The following is an 18,644-nucleotide window of genomic DNA, read 5'->3' as shown; positions in this document are numbered from 1 at the left end:
AAGCACCCAAACTAAGAAATCTGAATAATGGCAGAATAAACCAAAAAACACGGAAGAAAGCAAATAAAGGAGCAAAAATGAGTTAAGAAAAAAAAATGTAATAGTGATGATCAGCAAAGCCAAAAGTTGGTTTTTTGAAACTATTAAGAGAGATACATCTCAAGATTGAAGGAGGAGAAGGACTTCCCTGGTGGTCGGGTAGTTAAGACTCCATTCTTCCATTGCAGGGGGCATGGGTTCAATCCATGATCTGAGAACTAAGATTCCATATGTCAGGTGGAGCGGCCAAAAGGAAAAAAACAAAACTGAGAAAGGAAAGACAGAGCAGCAGAGACAGACAGACAGAAATGAACAGCATCAAGAGTAAAATAGAAAGGGGACATGTCTCAGATATGGCAATGATTAAACAGATGAAAGGATATCATGAAAAACTTATGCTTATACTTTACGCTTTTGAAAACCTAGTTACAATGACAAATGCCCCATAAAAGTAGAATGAATAAATTACAAAATCCATACAATAAAACACTAAACAGAATCAAAAACAAATTACAGCTATCAACACTGATGAATTTCAAAATTGTAACAGTGAACAAATGAAGCAAACATAAAAGTATATAAGACATATATAATAATTCCTTTCATGTAAAGTGTAAAAACAACCAAAACTAAAGAATATATTGCTTCAGACATAAAGCAAGGTGACTTAAGGTAGGGAATGGGTAAACTGAGAGATTATATGTATATCATACTTTTCAACCTTGGAAGTAGGTCCAAAGATATTCTATTTTTTTTTTAACTTACAAGTATGTTTTCTACAGCATCATATGTACAAGGTGTGCATGCATGAATGCTAAGTCACTTCAGTCATCTCTGACTTTGTGTGACCTTATGGACTGTAGCCCGCCAGGCTCCTCTCTCCATGGGATTTCACAGGTAAGAATACTGGAGTGGGTTGCCATGCCCGCCTCCAGGGGATCTTCCTGACACAGGGATCAAACTCACATCTCTTATGTCTCCTGCACTGGCAGGCAGGTTCTTTACCACTAGTGCCATCTGGAAAGCATATGTACATGGTGCGTGGGTGCACCTGCCTAGTCACTTCAGTCATGTCCAACTCTTTGCGACCCTTTGGACTGTAGCCCACCTGGCTCCTCTGTCCATGGGATTCTCCAGGCAAGAATACTGGAGTGGGCTGCCATGCCCTCCTCTAGGGCATCTTCCCAGCCCAGGGATCAAACCTATGTCTCTTTTGTCTCCTGCACTGGCAGGTGGGTTCTTTACCACTAGCATCACCTAGGTACCTCACAACAAATATTTTTAAAAGCATGTAGCAAGATCAGTTTCAGAAACATATTCCAAATGTTCCCATATAAACAATGAACATCCATACAATCTCATGAGAAAATGTACCTGTTCAATCTTTACAAGCCTATTATAATCTGGACCAAAATACAAAGATATGATTCCTGTTGTTTGAAATATTAAAGAGGTAAATGATACTCATCTAAACAAAATATTTATTCTGAAATGCTAAAACAGGTAAGCACCCAGTAGGTAAAGAAACCGCCTGCAATGCTGGAGACCTGGGTTCAATTCCTGGGTCAGGAAGATTCCCTGGAGGAGGAAATGGCAACCCACTCCAGTATTCTTGCCTGGGGAATCCCATGGACAGAGGAGCCTGGCAGGCTATAGTCCGTGGGGTCACAAAGCCTGGCAGGCTACAATCCGTGGAGCCACAAAGAGTTGAACACAATTGAGCAACTAACACTAAAAAGGGGACAGAGAAGCTTGGCGTGACTTAGAAAAAGGAGGAAAGGACATGGTCTCCACACAGTGCAGAAGACAATGTCTGAAAAAAGAACAACTGACCCAAAAAATATGTTTGGGAGTGTGTGTGTGTGTTTATTTTCTGTCTCCTTTTTACAGCCAGCACTAAATTCTAAAACTGAAAAATGTACACGAAAATACAAATGCCATTCTGCCGTCATTAGAGTCATGTCTGACAGCTAAAGATAACTTTAGTCATAAAAATGAAGAAGAGAATTTCTCTCTACATTAACCTACCAATCCGTGAGTTTTTCACACAAGTCCTTTTCTTAGTTTTTTCCCATTTTGTATCCTTTAAATTGTTCTCAGGAGTGACTATGTTTTTGTGGTAGTCAGAGGGACACTTATCTGATTTCAAAAGGTAATTTCTGGCTATGATAAAGTTCTGTATTATTGACAGAGAGGGAGAAAGAGATAAATAAATAAAATACAGATATAGAGATATAAACACACAGAGGACATTAAGAGTCTAGCTGTTGGCAGCAAAGGACAGAAAGTAGAATCATTAAATCTTAGAGATGGCTATATAGGAAACAATATTTAATTACTCTACCATACAGCAATTATGGATATATCAGTGTACATGGCCAGGAGTTCAGATGGTAATATAGTAAGGAGACTGAAAGTGAAGAGAGGGATGTCCTTGGTGGTACAGTAGCTAAAAATCCATGCCCCCAACATAGGGGACCTGAGTTCGATCCCTGGGCAGAGAACTAAATCCCACACGGTGCAATTAAGAGTGAAGATCCTGCATGTCACAGCTAAGACCTAGCACAGTCAAACAAATATGTTTTAAAAAATTTTTATAAAGAATAAGAGAGAACTCTCAGGGCACGCTATCAACTGCTATTCCTGTTTAGGTGGAAATAGCATTTACAGCTATAACTGGGCACTGATGGATGGTTTGGTGTTGAGGCTGTACCTTATAGCTGAGTTTTTATAAATATTATACCTAGCATTATTTAATTTGGATAAAGCCCCAGTCAGTCAGGTCTGAGTTCAAATGCAATCTGACTTGAGTCTTTCATATTATACTAACCAAAAAGACCGTAGAAGGTAATCAAGGAAAGCTATGATGAACTCTACAGATTTTATATTGGGACTAATAAAATGCCTTGAGGTCAATGAAAAACATCAATGCCCTTTATCCCTATCCCCAAATTCTTCTTTCAGGGTTTTACCCAAACAGAATAACCACAGATATATACAAAAACTGAGCTTTAAGATATTTACTGCTATATATCAGCAATTTTAAAAAAGGAAAAACTGCCTGATATTATAGCATATCTCCAATGAAATATGATACATCCACAGAACAAAATACTATTTAGTATTCAAAACATGTTACAGAAGATCATTCTATGATATGGGATGTGATTCATCTTTGTATGAAAGATTAAAAGAAACAAAATAGTAAGTAAAGTATCATTTTAAGAAAATGAAATAGTTTTTTCTTTATGCACATAAAATATATATCAAAATGTTAATAGGCGTAATTCTCCTTTTCCTTTTTTGGCCTGTCTGGATTTTCTAAATTTTTCACACATACGAATAATGAATAAAGATTTGAAACCCTATAAGAGCAACTGTACATGAAATACAGACACAAAAATGAGAAGCGACCAACATCACTGCACCTTTAAGTAGAAGTAAATTCAACTAAGGCCTATTAAGGAAGATGGAGGAACCTTAAATTCAAAACTCATAATGTATCATTAAAGAATTCAATAATTCAAAAGAAGGGAAAACATTTGGAAAGTACTGCTGGGAACAAGCTCAGGGTCTTAAAAGCTAGTGCTGAACAGTGTGAAACTTTAGAAGTGGAAGGTTAATCAAAAATGAAGACACCATATTTCATTTATAGCCTGGAGAAAATGGAAAAAATAAGCTAAAATGATGAAAAGTTCATTTTATTAGAAGTACACACTTAGGCAAATATTTTTTGCTCTGGAAGGCAATAGATGCTATGCCTGGAATTAGCCCCTTTTCATTTCAACTCTCTTTGAATCTATAGCTTCCCAGGATCCCAACTTAGATCAGCAGCAGACACTCTCAGCCAGAAACTGTAATGAACACCTGGTACAGACGTTAACTTATTCTTAGGTAACTCTGAGCTGAGACCCTTATTTTGATTGAAACTTCAAGCATGTTTAAATGCCTGCAAATGTTCTTTCTCTAAAATTACCTATGCATTTGTTTTTGCTTAAAAAAAAAAAAAAGGAAGAGGTGAAAACACCTTCCTTTGGAAGGTAAGAGCTACAATACAGAATCAAATCATGTCACTTCTACACTCCCTCCCTAAAGCAAATCCTTAGACATTTTCATGTTAAAAAAAAAAAAATTTTGTAACATATTTTAAAATGCTTTAATGAAGGGGCTTCCCTGGTGGTCCAGTGTTCCTTCCAATAAAGGGGACACAGATTCAATCCCTGGTCTGGGTATTAAGATCCCACTTGCCCCAAGGCAACTAAACCTACCTACTGCAACTACTAATAGAAGATCCAGCACAGCCAAAAAAAAAAATAAAATAAAAGCAGCTTTAATTATGTAGACTGGGCTCCATCAATTGATAGAAAAGAAGGTAAACAAGAAGCTTCAGTCAAAAACCAAAGGTACCTAAAGCTTATGACTACAATGACACATGAGGGTTTCAAATTATTAAGAATCAATTAATATACATGCTAGGTGATTGGCACAGTGGGGATGTTTTTAATCAAAGTTGGGCCTGGGAGGTTTATCACTCAAAGGAAATACTGTTAATAATAGTGTTATTATTAATTTCAATAGAGTGACCACTAGATGATCCTCCTAACTGCAAATATACACTCTTTTGCCCAGGACTTAAAAGCTCTGTTAAAATCCAACCTTCTCAAACCTTCATGACATTGTGAATGAACGTGAATGAGCTTCCCAGCATATTAAGCTATTTCATTCTTGAGTTTTCTGAATCTATCATACAGAAATGGGAACAAAAGTACTTTTATTAATAATACCAATCCTGTCCACATCTACTGGCACAGAGGCTAAAAGGCACTTTATCCTAAGTGTCAAACTCAAAGAGTGAAACAGCTTGCTGTCAGCTTCAAAAACCATTTTTTACAAGCATGGCACACTGCCTCAAGCCAACTAAACACTAAAGCATGTTGGGCTACCCACACTGCAAATTATTTGGAATGTTCTCCACATTTTGTGGTTGCAAAAGTACCTATTTTGTGGATCATCCAGTTTAAAGCAGGGCCGGCATCTGACCTTAAACAGAAAATTCCCAGGAAACTGAAACTGTAATGGACCAAGATCCCACCATTCTGAAAGTCTGTTATCTCACACGTACAGTCAAATATTTCAAATATTATTTTTTAGGCTGAAAAGACACAAAATAAACTCTATGAAACACAGCACTGTCCATTTCAAGTAAACACTAAGAACTCATCCTAAATATACACATCACAGTAGCAAAAAAAAAAAAAGGAAAAAGGAAAAATTGCCACAAGCAACAAAGTAAAGGACATTTGCAGCAAATATAAACTCATCTCTGGTAAATGCCCAGCAAATGAAAAAAATGTCTAAAAAATCATTTCATTTCTAATTTTCATACGTATGCTGAGATGCAGCAGCTTCAGCTGTGGAACATGATAAGAAATATTCCAAAGTTTTGCTTATTGAGATTGGAGTACTGTATCAAATGTATTATTTTCCCAAGTATAAATGGGTATCTCTCTCATATCAAATACTCAAGACATCATTTCACAAACTAGAGCACCAAAACTGACCCAAGGTTTATCTCCCATGCCACTAAGGTCTACTTTCTAAGTTCCAGACCAACAGGGAATGCTTGAAAGTAATCAGAAGAAGAAAACACTATATTGACAAGCTAAATTTTGCCAGGATTCCTCTACTGAAGATAAATTACTGAAGCTTAAGAAATGCCTGATTCAATCAACCAATTGTGTGATAACTCAGTCCATTCTAAAAATATGGAGTTAGGACCACTGGAATATGGCTTCCTGGCTCAAGTCTGGTGTGAGAACAAGAACATGCTGGAAAACACAGTATCTTTTAACTTATCTGATACTGATGAAATTGCTAAAATCAATGACAAGCTCTAGCAAGAAACATGTTCAGTTTCTCATCTTTTAGATCTGCTATTCTTAGTGCAGGAGTATTACTGAGTCCCTGAACAGTTTATGCTCTTATAGATATACAGAGATACAGAAATATATGAATACCCACATCTACAGATAGACATGAATTTTGTCATATGTATATGTGATATATATGGGAATATATAGTTTCAAAAAGGATTATTCACAAAACCATCATCTCAATCAAATAAATCGTATACCAAATCTCAAGGTACTCATATTAATTCACACAGTTCTAGGAAATAAGTCACATCCACCTTAGAACCCCCAATTCTTTCTGAATGCAGTATTTTCTTGCCTGGAGTCCAGAAAACTTAAGGCAAACAAACTAGTAACTGCAGTGTGGGTTTTAAGTATGTGAATTTTTCTAAGCAAATTTTTTCCAAGAATGCTCAGTTTGCTACAAATTTTCAGAAAATGCTTGAGTTGAAGAGTTCTTTTTTTAAGGCTTTAACATATTTGACAGCAGAGTGACAAAACTGTGCTCAGAAATGAAAATCTATACTCCAAACAAAAAGTTATCATATTAATGTTTATTCTACAATGATTTTCTTTCAATACTTCCCCACTACAAGTAAGTTGTCTCCTACCATACCCCCTGTCTATTTCTGTAGTACATTTTTCCACACACAAATTACATGTAAAGCATATACCTGACAATTTAAAATACTTCATGACACTTTTCTTTAAAGCTTCCACATTCTATTTTTATTTTTCAAAATAATCGGGATATAATCAATTACATCACTTAAATCTGGCTATTCAACACTTCACAAAGTATAGAGACTTGCCATCAGCACCTGTGATCTGCATGTGACATCAGATGTATAGAATGTGAGTGAAGAAAACAGAAACAGGGATAGAAAGGTGTGGAAGAGAACTGGCAATGTGAGAAAATGGGCTTCCTTTTACCCACAGGATACATGAAAAAAGAAAACTTGGCCATTTGGGCAATAAATGAACTTATATATATTAAGTTTCATCAAATAATTACATCTATTACATACCTTATCCAAGAGTAAAATTGCCTGAAGCAAGAAGGATTATGCAAGAAATATGAGGTTTTACTTAAGATTCTTAGAAATACTACTCCTAAAATTAGTTGGAGTCTTCTTAAGATACAATGAAAACCAAATTCACCAATAAAGAGAAAATCCTTCTTTAACAAAACATGCTTAAAACCTCATCTCACCACCAAAAAAAAAAAAAATACTGCATCCTACTACAGGAATACCTGCCTTTCATAAGTGTTAAGATCAAGACTAAATATTTCATGAGGACTAAAAAGATCACTTGGAACATTTCAGTCAGCCTTGGGGGTAAATTTCATAAAAATATATTGTTCGGTTTTGTTGTTTTGTTTGCTTGTTTATTTCAGCACCCTAATCCTCCAGGATATTATTTTTTTCTTTAAAAAAAATTCCCAAAAGGGGCGGAGGAATGAGGACTAAAATCAATGCAATGCTGAAGCCCGATCAAGGCTGAGAGACGGACCACAGCGCCGAAAGCTCACCCACATGTAAAAGGCAATCTCTTCGAACTGCTGGAGCTGGAAGGAGTCCTCCGACTTGGGCAAAACAGGTGAACTGCATCCCTAAGGAGTGAGGAGTCCGCAGTGTAAAAGTTCAGGAGGATTCCATCCCCTTCCTCTCACTCCCAGCACTTCACAGCATCTCGAGGGGAGGGCCGGGCAGAGACAAACCCGGCACCGGGTGCCGACCTGCAGCCGAGAGCTTTCCTCTAAGGCCTCACGGCTGGGGCGGGCAGGGGCCGGGGCAGGGGGCGTCGGGAGGGGACGCGAGGCGGAGCTCGGGGCCACCGAGTCCTGGCCGGGCCCCACCGTGTGGCGCCGGCTGCCGAAATCCCTCGAGTCCAGCTGTAAAAACCTTCCCGAAAACCCAAGCTTCTCCAGCACAACTTCGGTCTCACCGGCCTCGTCCCCCACCTCACACTCCGCCCAACCCCACAACCCTTCCCACCGCGGCGAATCGAAGCGCTCCCCGCGGACGGCTACCTGTCCCCGGGGGGCCGGGGACCCCCCACGCCTCACCTCGTACAAAGGGCTGCGCGCGGGCGCCTGCAGGAGAGCCCGGGGAGCATGGCCCCAGCCAGTCCCTCCCGGAACTTTCCTGACATAGCACTTCTGTCCCCGGCTGCAGAAAACGACGCTTCGAGGCGGAGGAGGAGGAGGAGGCGAGGGTGGCGGCAGTCGCGGCGGGAGCAGGAGCAGAAAGTGAGGAGCATCGCGGAGAGCGCCGCCGCCTCGCTCTCTGCCGAGGGGTTTCCGCCCCCAGGGTAACCGAGCTCCCTCTTAAAGGCGCCCGCCGCGTTTTAGGACGGCGGCCAGGGGGAGGGGGCAGGGAAAGAGGGGGAGGACCCGCAAGGACGGAGAGGGCCGCCCCCGCTCTCCGCCGGTCTGGTCGCCGCTCCGCCTGGGCAAAAATAGGGCAAATGCTGGGACCCGGCACCGGCCGGCTGCCCTCGCCGTTGGCTGGCGCCCCACGACTGTGTTGGAACTTCACCCCTTCTCCTAACCTTTCCCAGCCTTTTTGGGGTCCTGTCTTCCCGCCCCCTCTGCGGTGCCGCGCTCACCTACGCCCCCAAAGCCCATGCGCGCCGCTGGCGACTGCCCATTGGAATTGCGTTTCGTCCTGTGTTTACTGCTTTTTCTTCCTCTATCTCCAATAGAGGGATGAGAGTCTCACCCCAGCCCTGGGAGCGCAGGAGACTGAAATAATAAAGATTTCAGGGGCCCCTAGACTGACCCCTGAAGGTGTCACTAATGTGTGGCATGGGAGACTTGCTAAATGCCCTGCTTTAATATGTGCTCTGTCCTCGTCCAATAGTCAATGGCCAGGCAGCCTCCCACAGGACTTCTTGAACCACTGGCTTTTTTGCTTTACAGCAAAGACTGGCTGTGAAGATCACCCAACTGAATTCTTGGAAGGACCCTCAGAAAAGATATCACCTTAAGATCAAAATGATACTGGCGATGCTGCTTTCAAGTGACAAGTGATACTGTTTTTCCAGCTCTCACCCATATTTGTGATCACTGCTAAGAGCAAAATGAAAAGTGCCCAGTGTGGGGATGCCCAGAGACACAGCATCAGCAGCTATCAATGCCCCAGGAAGAGACCACAGAAACAGTGGGTGTGGGCAGCAGAGAGCTTGTTTTTCACCTCTTGGTTCCAACTCTTGCTTCTTCATACTGTGAGACCTGAGCCCGGTGTTTGTGTTATTTGTACTCTGCACAGTGTCCTCTGGCTGAGGTGGCTGTGGGCAGGCAATTCAAGATTAAGATCCAGCCTGGTCTCCAAAGAACAGGGGCAAGGGGAGACTCTGGGGGAGAGGTATTTTCTAATTCACACCAAGACACTGGAATCAGTTGCCTGAGACTGGACCTCATTTCTTCCCCTCCTGCCACCAGCAGTTGTGAAACAAGCACATGTGAACTTGTGGGAAGCAATATACAAAAGGCTGGAGGAAACTTTCTTACCAGATGGAGAGGAAACAAGTTTTGGGCTTCATAAAAGCAGGAGACATGGTGCTGTCAGACCAAAGGATAAGATGAGAGAGGAGGTTAGTAGCGAGCAAGAGTGAAGCTACAGTAGTTTCATGATCAAGTCTTGTTTAGTCAGGATAGTTAGATGTAATAGGTACCTGAATCAAACTGGTTTTTGAAAGCCTACAGTGAAGGAGGTTGAAATCCCAAGAGTAGAACTGGCAAAAAAAAAAAAAAATGCTTTTTATAATCCTTTTTCTTTTTTCTTCAGGAGTTCAAAGAGTTTGGGACTTCATTTCTCTTCATATCATGGTTATGCTTTCACTGCACTGGTTTTATCTTCTCTAATCAGGGCCTAAATCTACAGCCCCAGGCTTTTCTCCTCCTCCCACCTCCTTAGCAATTGGTCTCATTAACAAGAAAGCAAGCCAAGGAACAAGCTTCCCTGGGCTGGCTTAGATCCTCTGCCCATCTCTGAACCAACCATTAAAACCATGGACTGGAATATGCACCGCCAGGTTTCGTCATTTGCCTATGTCTGAGAAAGGTCAAGGGAGATAGATTTGGTCCCTTCCCCCTAAAACACATCCAAACCACACGGGCTGAGCAGGAAAGAGGAGGTTCCCCAAAGGACACTTACTGTTGTTAACAAAGATGAAATGAATATTAAACAGGTAGAGTCTATAGACAACCTATTCCCCACCTGTCCCACTCCCCAATGCACACACACATACATAGCACCTACCTCTCTGCCCCTCTCCCTATAGCCTCTGATTCAGAAGAATACAAGTAATTGACCCAACCAGTCACATCCTTTGGCCTCAGAAGCCACTCAGAAGGGCCTCAGTAATGTTAACAAACCACTTGCAAATATATATATATATATATATATATATATATATATATATATATTTAAACTGTAATTGTATTCAATAATTTTTGTTCTAAATCATGCTACTTCTGTCTCCACACGCCCTCAACCCCACATTCATTGCTAAGCCTTGTTATTATATGATCAATTACAATATAAGAGTCTATGAATATACATTCAACTTGAAAAAGAAATGAAGCCTATGAATAATCACATTTCAGCATCCAAGTGACACAGGGCCCAACTCCATTTCCAAACTCCAATAAATTCTTCATTATCTTTTCAGAGATAGCACAGAGGAGTTTATATTTTGCCTACCAAAAATGCCAAATAATTTCAGCCTTCTTCCCACACAAGAACTTCTCTTTGGTTGCTGATGAAAATGTTTAATGTATTCTTCTTTCATTTCTGTATTTATAGAATTAGTTCATAGATATTCTAGACAAATAGATTTAAAAACCTGGAGGAACCTTCAGGATTAACCTAAAACATCCCCCTTTATTTTAAGGAGGAAGATTTAAAAGCAGAGATTGGGTTGTCTAGGGTCATAGGGCTGTTTTTAGAGTTTGTGATCTGCCCTTCTCTGTGCTAGACATTTCACAAAGTAAAGAAGCAAAAACATATAACATGATCACTGCCCTCAAGAGGTTAGATTTAGTCAAGGAGACATGACCATCTAAGATACAGGACAAATTTTCAGAGAATCACAGTGTATCACGTTAGTGTACAGAAAGGCATGATGAGTCTGTGTTAACTATAGGCGTTGAAATAAGAGACACGATGAGCTGAAGTAGTCTCAGAAATGCTTTTCAGTCAGGAACCAACTTGATGGTCTTTAAAAAACGCAGAGATGGACTTCCCTGGTGGCCCAGTGGCTAAGACTCTGCACTCCTAAAGCAAGGGGTCTAGCTTCAATCCCTGGTCAGGGAACTGGAGCCGGCATGTCTAAATCAAGACCTGACACAGCCAAAAAAGAAAAAAATGAAGGCACTGATAGGTAAAAGGTCTTGCCATGTGTTTGGACTGAAAGGAAATTTGGATTGTAAGGAAATCTGCACTGTCATGGTTTAGGAGAGTATTTCAAACTGCAAGTCATGAAATTATTTTAGTAGACTTTAACCAGTATTTTTTTTAAAGAATTATTTATTTATTTGGCTGCGCGGGGTCTTCGTTGCTGCACGTGGGCTTTCTCGAGCTGCAGTGAGCAGGGGTGTACTCTCTAGTTGGGGTGTCCGGGCTTCTTATTGGGGTGGCTTCTCTTGTTATGGAGCACAGTCTCTAGGTGCGTGGACTTCAATAGTTGCTTGACCAGTATTATTTTAAATTAAACAAAATGAAAAATATCAGAGTGCATCATACTTAATAAGATTATTTGTTAAACTAGTTTCATTATCTTCTGTGTTCTAAGTTATGATGTAAAATTCATGTCTTACTTGGGGTCACTTTCAAAAAGGTTTCAAAAGTCATAGTTCTGAATCCAGACAGAATGGTGTGAAACACTTCAGAGCAAAAGAGTGAATGGATAACATCTCTCCAAGCATCGTTTTCCTTATGTGCAAGAGATTTCCAGCACAACTTTTTTTTTTTTGGCTGTACCAGGTCTTAGTTGCAGCACTCCAGATATTTGTTGCAGCATACAGGATTATTTTAGCTGCGGCATGCAGGCTCTCAGTTGTGGCATGTGGGATCTAGTTCCCAAATCAGGGGTCAGACCCAGGCCCCCTGCATTGGGAACACAGTCTTAACCACTGGACCACCAGGGAAGTCCCTCCAGCACAGTCTTTTTACAGAGTAAGACCTGCAAATGGTACCTCTTATTTGCTGGCTATACTGAAGATTTTCAGCCCTGGCTGCATATTAGAACCACTTGAAGAGTTTTTATAAAATACCAATGCCTGAAAACCACCCTCAGAGACCCAGACTCAGTTCTGGGGTAGAGTCCAAGCATCAGTAAGTTTAAAAGCTGCCCAGGTGCAGTCATGGCTGCAAACCCATGGGCTAGACCCATAGTTGAACACATCTAGCACCTGAGATGGAGAAGGCAGTGGCACCCCACTCCAGTACTCTTGCCTGGAAAATCCCATGGACGGAGGAGCCTGGTAGGCTACAGTCCATGGGGTCGCTAAGAGTTGGACACAACTGAGCGACTTCACTTTCACTTCTCCCTTTCATGCACTGGAGAAGGAAATGGCAACCCACTTCAGTATTCTTGCCTGGAGAATCCCAGGGACAGCAAAGCCTGATGGGCTGCTGTCTGTGGGGTCGCACAGAGTCGGACACGACTGAAGCGACTTAGCAGCAGCACCTGAGAAGCATGGTGGTACACGGCCTCTCTTCAGTGAGCACATTGACCTGATGATTTATGTTTCTATTTCTTTACCAAGCAATAGATAACATGCTACATAGTCATCAGAATTCTAACTACTTTCTGCTCTGAAAATCTTCAACTCTGGTGCAATCCTCTCATTGTTTATCTCAGTCAATAACACAGCATGGATCCTGAGTCATAATCTGTTATGTGTCTCTCCACATGTACAATTTATGGTTAGTTATCAGCATACAGTAGTTTCTGGAGGTGTTAAAAGGCAGTGAAATGCCACCAAAAATTCCCTAAGGAAGAGGAAAAGAGCTGGAAGCAAATGGCATTGGAAATCCATAAGCTAAATAATTAGCAAATGACTCATTACATTTCAGCTATTTTCATCCTGACTTTTAATAATTTAGCTTCTAAATATAGTAATTAGTGATGTGCTTTTTGTAATTTTACATTCAGTAATCCCTAAGTGTTCATATGTTACACATTTTCCCTTGTACAGTCAATCCCTTTGTGTACGAAGCAGGAAAAGCTTCCTTCAAATACAGACTATCCAAGAGACTCAGAACCACTGGTATTCCACCTAGTCATTTTGTCTATGTAAATCTCAATTTTTTTTTTTTTTGGTTGGACAAAGATAATAAATATGGCATAATTTGGAATCTTGCCAAAGAGAGGAAGCGACTAAGTAAGAAAGAACAAGAAAAAAAAAATTAAAACCAAAAATCCAACACCCAGACATTATGTAATTCATGATAAGACAAAACCAGCACCCAGAAGGGGTAAGGTCTTTTTGCCTGACTTTGAATCAATCAAGCCTCTAGACCTAATAGGAAATACAACAGAGGATTAAGTTTAAAAACTTCCTCAGGGAAACAATCAGTCAAATCTAGAATGTTGAACAGTCAATAAGAAAACTGACCTTGCTTCCCTACCAAATCAATGGCATGAAAAAGTAGGGGGCCAATTATAAAAGAGTAAAAGAGATTTAAGAATCATAATCAAAATCGGGCCTCCCTGGCAGTCCAGGGGTTAATACTCAGTGCTTCCACTGCAGCAGGCAAGGGTTTGATCCGTGGTCAGGGAGCTAAGATCCCCTATGTTTCAAGGTATGGACAAAAATAAAAAAGAATAATGATCATGAAATGCAGTGTGTGGACTTTGTGTTCTGTTTTGGCCAAACCACCTATGAAAAGAACCCTTGAGACAGTCAGGACAATTGGGTTATAACTAAGTATTAGATACTATAAAAGAATTATTGTTAATTATGTTAGATGTGATAATAACATCACAATTACATATAAAACAGAAATGTCATCAGAGGTACATACTGAAGAATTCTATAATCTTGTAAAAAATAGATGGAGAAATAGATGAAAATGATAAGTTTTGAAGCTGGGGGATGGATACATGGAGGTTTATTATGTTTTACTTCCCATTATTGTGTATATATATTTGGAAAGTCCCCTAACAAAGTTATTATTTTTAAAAAAGCTTTGTGTTTTGATGTATTGGATGTTGAGTTGATCTTTTATTAAAATCCTTCTTATGGTTTCACCAACAGGGCAGTGATAAATATATATAAGTATGGGCCTTAATACATCTCGAATATATTTAGAAACAAGGTTTTAGGCTCAGAAGTCTTTTATTATCATATTTTTGACCAGTAGTTACTAATCACATTCAAGACATGGTTTAAGTCAGTGCACAGTGGAGACAAAGCTCTAAAGCCAATCCTTTTGCTTCAGTGGGATAGGATTGGACAAAAGGAGGGACTCGGTGGGCTTCCCTAATAGCTCAGTTGGTAAAGAATCCGCCTGTAACACAAGAGACCCCGGTTTGATTCCTGGGTCAGGAAGATCCCCTGGAGAAGGAATAGGCTACCTACTCCACTATTCACGGGCTTCCCCTGTGGCTTAGTTGGTAAAGAATCCGCCTGCAATGTGGGAGACCTGGGTTCGATCCCTGGGTTGGGAAGAACCCCTGGAGAAGGGAAAGGGTACCCACTCCAGTATTCTGGCCTGGAGAATTCCATGGACTGTAGAGTCCATGGGGTCGCAAAGAGTCGGACATGACTGAGTGACTTTCACTTCACTTCACTTCACTTCTGCGGGAAGAGTACTCGATCCCCCGACATAGCTTGCTCTCTGTGTTGCAGGTGCCCCCTACAAGTGTCTCTGTGCCCTGGTAACTGCCCAATGACTAGCTTTGGCTGCCTCCACCTTAGAATGCCCATGGTGAAGTCTACAGGTAAGTCCATAGAGACCAACTGGCTGGATGTTCCTATCTTTTTTGTAAGCTGCAATGAAAACATAATCTCTTGGCCTTTTCCCACCCCATCTTACCCCATCACACTGTCCCCTCCCCCCAGAGAAGGTGGATACTCAAGCGTGAACGCACAAACACACATATACCAAATAAACATTGCAGTGGTAAGATGCAGCAGGCCAAGACCAGTGAGAGGAGATAGAGAACAGCCATTCAGCCTGGTTTTGGTCTTTGTCTTAGTCCAGTGTTTCTCCAACACTGGTTTCTGGACTTATATTGGCACAAGATTCAATTTTAGGAGAGGGTAACCTTTACTATGTGTATTTAATTTGTTATGAATTAGAAAATGTAACAAGCACATCAATCTTCTGGGTATTCTTTAGGTAAAGCTAAGTTTTAAAAACTTGGTCAATTTTTAAAAAATCCCAAATGAATAAAAAGTACAGCTACTTTGAGGGTACGACAAATTCACAAAGGTATTTCATAAACAACCAAGAGTTTTGAGATTCTACTTTTTATCTGTAGAAGCAGGATGAAGCTTCATAGCTCACACATTGCTAGCCTAACTGTGCAGGGACTTCGCTAAAAATGAAAGGTAGTTAAGTGGATAAGTAAATCCTTTGGAGTTTGATAATCACAAATTCTGCTTCTAGTACCACCATGATAGAGGGACACAAGGAAATTAATTAACCTCTTCAACCCTCACTTTCTTGGTCTGTAAATTGAAAATAAGAATGAAGTGTTCTGAGGATTAAGACATTGATCTAAAACACTTAGTCCCTGATACAAGGTTAACATCAGTGCATGTTACACTATTACTAATGACACAGAGTTTGTATTTTCTAGGTGTTCTTTTATCTCATTCCCTTTTAGAAAACTGTGGCATAATAGGCAGCTAATTTGAAAATTTTCCCCTCAGAAATATAATTAACAATATTCAATATCAGTGTCATTGACAGTCACGGTAATTGTTTTCAGCATGAATTTTTTAACAAGTGAAGTGGTTCTTACCCTGGTGATAGTAAGTTTTATCACCTTTTCTGTCTTCTATCCCTGGGACCTCAGCCTCGAAAGCTCAGGAGTCCTAACCACTAAACCACTAGGGAAATCCCATTTTATTTGTTTTGTAATGACTTGTTTTTAATACAATTGGTATTTTTAAAAACAATCATAATTGGCTTTACAAAGAACTTTCAAAGAATATTTAGAAGTTATAACTATTTAGAAGTTATAAAATCTCAGTATTTTAGCTTTTTAAAAAGATAAACATTTATTTGAGCTAAAAGGAATTTTGTTTGAATATTTTGGTTTTCTTGGAAGTAAGCCAAAAGCCTCCATTTTAGAATAAAAATCACTAATAAAAACAATTATCCTCAAAATTGCCATATAAAATCATTTTCATTCCTTATTTTACATAATTATGTATTTTTCCAAAGAAGATATATAGATGACTAACAGGCACATCATAAATTACTAGAGAAATATAAATCAAAACAAATATGAGATAAAATATGACACTTGAGTTGCTTCCAAATCTTGGCTATTGTAAATAGTCCTGCTATGAATATTGGGGTGCATGTAAAACCACAATGAGATATCACTTCACATCTGTCAGAATGGCTATCATCAAAAAGTCTACAAATAACAGATGTCAGAGAGGATGAGGAGAAAAAGGAACACTTGCATACTGTCAGTGGGGATGTAAATCGGTGCAGCCACTATGGAAAATAGCAGGGAGGCTCCTCAAAAAATTAAAAACAGAGTTACCATATGATCCATCAATTCCACTCCTGGACATATATATCTGAAAAAAAAAGAACACTACCTCAGAAACATACACGAGTTTGAGGGAGAATGGATACATGTATATGTAAGGCTGAATCCCTTTGCTGTTCACCAGAAATTATCACAACACTGTTTGTCAGTTGGCTATAATGCCAAAACCAAATAGGCTTCCCGGGTGACTCAGAGGTAAAAAATTCCCCTGCACAATGCAGGAGCTACAGGAGACCTGGGTTCAATACTTGGGTCAGGAAGATCCCCTGGAGAAGGGAATGGCAACCCACTCCAGTATTCTTGCCTGGAGAATCCCATGGATAGAGGAGCCTGGCAGGCTACAGTCCATAGAGTCACAAAGAGCTGGACAGGACTGAAGCAACTGAGCACGCATGCACAAGCAATATGAAATAACTTTTTTTTTTTTTAAAAAAAGCAAAACACAAGAAAATATATGTGCACCCCAATATTCATAGCAGGACTATTTACAATAGCCAAAATTTGGAAGCAATCTAAGTGTCATTCAACAGACAGGAGTGCATAAAGAAGATGTGATATATATAGATATACATGAAATATTTATTAGCCATAAAAAAAATGAAATTCTGCCTTTTGCAGAGATGTGGATGGACCTAGAAAATATAATTGTTAGTGAAATGTCAGACAGAGAAAGACAATTATTGTATGATATCCCTTATGCTGCTGCTAAGTCACTTCAGTCGTCTCCGACTCTATGCAACCCTATGGACAGCAGCCCACCAGGCTCCTCTGTCCACAGGATTCTCTAGGCAAGAATACTGGAGCGGGTTGCCATTTCCTTCTCCAATGATATCCCTTATAGGTGGAATCTAACATACAAATGAATGTACATGTAAAACAGAAACAGACTCATGGACATAGAAAACAAAATATTGGTTGCAAATGGAGAGGGAAGGGGGAGGGACAAATTAGTAATATGGAATTAGCAGCTACAAACTACTACTCATGAAATAGATAAACAATAGGATGTATTCTACAGCACAGGAAATTATAGTTATTATCTCGTAATAACTTTTTATGGAGCATAATCTGTAAAAATACTGAATCACTATGCTATACACCTAAAACTAATATAATTTTATAAATCAACTGTAACTTCAGTTTAGAAATAAGAAACAGAAAAAGTGAAAGCCAATGTAGGATTTGTGTTTTGGTAAGTCAAAGCAATAATAGCAGTGCCCACTAGAGGAAGAGAAAGAAAAGAACTATTTCTAACTCCTGGGGAAGGGGTTGGGGAAAGTGAAGGAATGAATCATTGAACCAGAAGCCTCCCTAAGTAGGAACATGTCATCGTTTGGGAGACTAAATTGATAAGGCCAGCTGATTTAAGCAAGGCTGTTAAGGCTTAGATGACAAACATGCTAGAACATTCCAGAAGGGAGATGATAGATTACGTGGTGGGATGTTATTGCTCCTGAGAGAAACAGAGAGAGTGAAGAGCCAAAAAGAGGAGGAAGAAGGAAAGGGAGATGGCCTGAAACTGGAAGGAAAAGGATAAGTAAAGCTCCCCAGCAGTGGAGTCCTCAGGACCTTGGAAGATCTGTGATCAAGTTGTGTTGCTGTGTAGCTATTTGTGTTTCTAGAACACAGAACATTCCTTCATCTCTCCAGAAATTCACCAAAGCCCACTAAGTTACAAGTGCTTTTAGAACAATTATTTTTGGCTGTTGGTTTTGTTGTTGTTTTTTAGTTGCTAAGTTGTGTCGACTGTAGCCCACCAGGCTCCTCTGTCCATGGGATTCCCCAGGTAAGACTACTGAAGTCAGTTGCCATTCTCTTTCCCAGAGGCTCTTCCCAATCCAGGAATAGAACCCACATCTCTTATGTCTCCTGCACTGGCAGGCCAATTCTTTAACTCCAAGCCATGTGAGAGGTTTTCTTTAAGATAATTCAAAGTTGAAA

At 40.0% G+C, this 18,644-nt stretch overlaps 1 protein-coding gene across 5 annotated transcripts in view; it reads right to left on the bottom strand.

The window, feature by feature from the left end:
* GPR63 (G protein-coupled receptor 63) overlaps positions 1–18,644 on the bottom strand; it is a 127,195-nt gene that overhangs the window by 49,756 nt on the left and 58,795 nt on the right. Inside the window, exon 1 of one of the 5 annotated variants that reach the window (XM_081530373.1) lies at positions 8,023–8,310. The exons of 3 other annotated variants lie outside the window; for them this stretch is intronic. The gene's annotated coding sequence lies outside the window, so the exon portion shown is untranslated. Of the gene's footprint in view, positions 1–7,489; positions 7,723–8,022; positions 8,311–18,644 lie in introns of those variants that run through there. One more of the 5 variants, XM_081530376.1, reaches the window with a different exon arrangement.

The sequence above is a fragment of the Giraffa tippelskirchi genome, chromosome 9 (assembly GCF_054371585.1).
Source record: "Giraffa tippelskirchi isolate mGirTip1 chromosome 9, T2T-mGirTip1v1.2.pri, whole genome shotgun sequence".
Classification (NCBI taxonomy): domain Eukaryota; kingdom Metazoa; phylum Chordata; class Mammalia; order Artiodactyla; family Giraffidae; genus Giraffa; species Giraffa tippelskirchi.
Note: the sequence above shows the minus strand (reverse complement) of the source record. Positions and strands in the feature narration are given on the sequence as shown.